Below are 5,258 nucleotides of genomic sequence, written 5' to 3'. Positions count from 1 at the left end.
ATTGATATTCAACATTTTTCATCGACTCCACGTATTTCTTAGGATTATGGGGGCTTTGCGTTCTAATGTGAAAAAGTTGTTATAGTTTCGGCTCGGAGCACCTTTGATCAGTCCTCGATACTAATATGAAAGATAAAAGTAGCGAATTTGAATATTAAAGTGAACGTGTCAATTTTAATCGAATAAATCTATCAAGAATAAATGTAAAAGATATTATGAATCGAAATGACGATCATTTGATACAGTGAAACTACTTTGCTAAAAAGTTTAGTCGAAATTTCTACTAACGTTAGCATGATGCGGTGCGAAAAAAGTCCATTGGAAAATATTCAAGCAGAAAAAAATTATAAATTAGAAGAAATTAGGTATGTAGGGACATTCTGCTACCACAAACATTGTAATTATAAATTTAAGAGACAATCTAATATTTTCGCATAAATTCAATTACTCATTTACTACCCGATAATATTAATTACTCACCTATGCCTTATTAATTTCATATATTTACAAGGTATAAGTAATCATTCAAAACTATCCCTAACACAAAATTCATTCCCTTATCCATTATATAAAAATCAATTTCCCGCCACACCTAGCCCGCATTAGAACATCCTTGAAACTGTGGAACCCAATTCTCGTAGTATATTAAACGTAACAATCTATGAATGACAATCGAAGTGTCGACCAGTCGATTACCATAATAATTAACGACGGTCAAATTGTCCATACAATACGTTTATCATCCTACCACGCATATTAATCCGTACACCCGATCGGAGCATACCGTTTTTCGCTTAAATTAACGATGCTGATTGCTTGTAATTAACCGGCGCGCGCGTTACATCGCGATATCGCGCGGGAAAACAGAAGCATTTATCATCGATGCACTGGCGACGTATGGTAATCACTGCATCTGTTTGCCGAGATTATTTATTCCAAGGAATATCTGCACACCGTCCATCAAAATTACGATGCTCCCGCTCATATCCGCAATTATGGGAACACATTTGTCTGGACGAGAGCGATACGACTGGAGTTCGATTCATATTTCGTATGCAAAGCAGATTTAGCAAGGGTGTCCGTCAGCCAGCCCGCTGAAAAATATATCACCCAGAAGCCCGCTTGAACAGCGTTTCTACGGCTACACGATTCGCGAAGATCGATTTTTGGCATTACGTTTCGACGGTAAAGAATGCGAGGGACACGAAATTAATTCCGCTCCGCGCTCGTTTCTCCGCTACACCTTGACGTTCTACCCCAAGTTTCCGTTTCCCGACGCCTCTACCAGATATTACGAAATTCCACGGTGAAAAATACCAGCGACTGGTGAAGAGCTCCACGTGAAAAGATTAATTCGATCGCACTGGCCACGAACGTGTAATGAACGACGAAAGGAAGTCGATACCGGTTCGCTGTAGCTATTGGGTGGTATCGTATGAAGTGTCCACATTGAAAGAGATTTAGAATGCTCGCGTGCCCGAGTAAACGTAACATTTGCTCGGAACATGTCCTTTTACAATCGAGATTTTGTCTGTTATGTTCCTCGCCATCGATTTCAATGGACAGTTTTTGGGTGATCGGAGTAAATGAATCAGCCTGTATATCTCAGTTTCTATAGACCCGCGATAGGACCCTTACCAAATCCCCGAAAACGTCAATTGCCAATTAAAAGCGTCGAGGGTCAGCCTGTGTAAAAAAAGCCTTGGCGCTGAGTAGAGGTAGAACAAAATCAAGTGGTCAGTCAGGAACATTTCGGTGATCGTCAATCTATTCCTCTGTCTGCTGGTTTACTTCGCCAGCGAAAATATAAATGGACCAGCCAAAAAGTGTTACGCAAGTTCACCACGTGACTTTATTCTAACTGTACAGAGGAATTTTGTTATCTGAACTAAACCCTAGTGTCGTTCAGTAAGTTAGCACAAGGTATACCTACATCACTGACAAATATAAAAAATATGGTACTACATATTCCTACCATATACTAATTTCAGTGATATAAAAGGAAAATATAGACACACCATACGTTACAACTCAATATACAATAAACAGAGCCCAGTGATCTCAAGGAAGAGTAATTATAGCACGATTGCAACTCGAAACATCCTTCTTGCGACTGAAATATTATGCTCGCGTTTCCCCTAGCAGATATTCGCGGACCCCCCAAGGAAGATGCTGCCGACAGACAAGTTGCATTCGAATTTCCTCAAAAATCATCGTCGAAAAGTGGCTTCTGTTCTGCAGAGAAATTCGTGACCATCCCCTTCCATCCGCGTTACGAGCAATTTAAGCTTTCAGTCGAACGCTCATCGCTTCCAACGACACTGTCCAACCGCGCCCTTTTGATTTCCGTGTGTACCAGCTGTCACTGGCGATGCTAAATTCTCCTGATTTCTACCAGCATTAATACTTAATACACTTGTACCCCCGTTCAACCATTTGTCCGATAATCGCCACGGAACAATGAAATGGCGAATCTCATCGGCGCGCAGAATTAATTCTTCCCGCGCGCTGAGCGGCTCCTCATCTCGTATCGACCGCGCCAAGTGAACTTGAATTTCGCTCGCAGCGGGAGCGGTCGAATTGAAAACGCCGCTACAATCGTCGAGCTGCTTTTTAGTTGAAGTGGGAGAAGTCGCTTTCAGCGTTTTCTTTCGAGGTATCGAGTCTCGCGATGAGAACCCTTCAATCCCGCGCCGTTGACTAACCCCGTTTTCCTCCGGGGCGAAACGCGTAGAGAATCAAAATAGCTTAAGAAGTAACGTATAGATACTAATAGAAGACACTAGCGATTAAGATTTCGAGGGTAGACGTCGTCCCCTCGCGACTAATTACTATGGAAATGTCACTGATAAGAGAGTCATGGAACCGGATAGGAAAAGATGGTAGGCGGAGGGCGAGAGGGATAAGGAGAGATCGTGATTGAAGGCGACGTTTACCTTCGACACTGCGTTAATTAATTATACATATGGGCACTGCCAGGCTTGCGACTCTAATCAAAAAGGACAAACCGGCACGGCCAGTCAAGGGATTTCGATGGAAATGAAGCCGCCTGATCGTCGACGGCTTGTCCCCCGACCGGGCTGAATATAAAGGAACCCCCGAAGCAGGCTCGTCGGCGATTTCCCGCGATATCTGAACGCCGGAGAAGAGCTCTGACCAAGCTTCGTTCAAGACCACTCGCAAACGGTCACGAGCTTATCACACATGTACCAAAACCGAAGCAAACCACGGAGGACGGGCGAGAACTCTCTATAGGAATTAACCACTGAACCTAGAGGATTTAATCGCGTAACGAGCCGAACTTTCGTTAAGGATTTTGTACGCTAATTCGCGAGCCTGAACCGAGGGCCTCGCGGGCCGTCTTCAGAGGAAGTGATCGCGAAACGGTGTGCTTTTTTTAAAACAGAAGGAAACGAGGATGAAATGCCCTCGATCTGTCGTCCGTTTCGTCGACTCACTTGTCGGCATTGTTCGATCGAGGTATCACCGATAGAAACTAACGAGGGGAAGGTTAAAGGTGTTGTACCCGTAACTACGTAGAGTTTTAAAGTAATCGACACACACGTGCGCGCGCATATAACGTCGTCAGACCGTCACAGACACAAAGGGAGAGACAGGTGCAGACAGGCGTACATGTGACACACAACCACACACACACACACACACACACGCCGTGTAAATTAGGCAGAGCTGTAGGCTAGCAGAAGGCGAAGTTGAAGCTCGCTGAATGAAGTTCACGATAAACTTTTGCGATGATACGTTATCAGTCGAGAGTTAAAAGTATTCTATATAGGCCCCCGATGTTGGCATTTAGCTGGTCTAAATCGCAGAGGGTTCGTTTCTACTAATTATATACATATATATATATATATATATATATATATATGTATATATATATATGTATATGTATATATTAATATATATGTACGGCGCTGTTGAGTTTTATCGATTACGAGAGACACGTTATGAAATCGACTGGTGAATCGATATTTCTACTGAGGCGATTCTAAGCGCGTACAAGGCGAAAGAGTGAGAGGGAGAGAGTGAGAGAGAGAGTGAGAGAGAGAGAGAGAGAACTGTATGATGGAACGAGAAATTCAGAATCGATACAGCCCTACTCTCGTTTGGTCCAGAACGATCTGAATATCCATGAAAGTCAAATTACCGGAAGCTGGAATTGAAATTAAACGACGAACACGGAGGCACATTGAAATCCTCCTTCTACCTGTATGCCGCACCTGTCGAACAGGTGTGACGCTATTGCGAATTCTGATCCATCGCGCGGTGAGAAAGGTACTTATCTTTCGCTCCTTGTCTGAATCGCGGATTCATTTAAATGTAGAGCGACTGACGATCGCATATCGACAGTTTAAGGTGGGACTTTGAAGCATGAAACAGGAGAAAAGGGTTAAATTATTCGTGGAGGATTAGATGCTATTTAACCCCCGCCTGGAGGGTACAGGGCCCCTTCTGACCCACTTTTAAATATCAATATTGCACGTGTTACTTATCATTAGTATTACTTCCCGAAAGCCATAAGAGTATTATAATTAGAACGTAACAGGTTGAAGTATGACACAGAAGATTATTTTCAGATGACTGTGAATGGAATCACGGGCGGGGCCCGATCTAGCTCTTCCGCCGCTCTGGGCAAAATGATTTTTTTTGTCGCCCACTATATTTAATTTTAAAAATCTATTTTATTCTAAAATAGATTTTTTCACAGTGAGTGAAATTTTTTTGTAGGTATTTGTTGAGCAACAAAAGCCTTTCGTTTTATAAAGAATGTAATATCCATAAAAAAAAACCAGTAACAAAATAAAATTTGAGTTTGATACTAAATTCAAACATGCATTACCTACTTTTTACCGCTTTTTAAAAAATAATTACATTTTTATTGGCTTTTATTGATTTTAATTTCCTCTTTCTACCAATTTTGCCGTCCACGAATTTGCCGCTCTGGGCAGTTTCCATGCCTGTGCCCCCCCTAGATCGGGCCCTGATCATGGGTCAAAATGGACCCTGCATCCGCTGTGTGGTCAGACCACCCGTCGAAGGGTTAAAGCAAATTGCAGTTTCAGTGTTATATAATCGTACTCTTAGGTAAAGAATTTTATAGTATAATACCGATATGAAAATTGCAGACATTGATGGAGCGCGTGTGAAATGGAAATATAGAGTTTGCTTTAGAACGAAATACATTAGAATCACCACTCTGTTTCGATTTACCACGAATCAGCTGAACATCTCGTATCGCG

This window comes from Andrena cerasifolii, chromosome 5 (assembly GCF_050908995.1).
Source record: "Andrena cerasifolii isolate SP2316 chromosome 5, iyAndCera1_principal, whole genome shotgun sequence".
In the NCBI taxonomy this organism is placed as follows: domain Eukaryota; kingdom Metazoa; phylum Arthropoda; class Insecta; order Hymenoptera; family Andrenidae; genus Andrena; species Andrena cerasifolii.
This window is presented reverse-complemented; position numbering follows the sequence as displayed.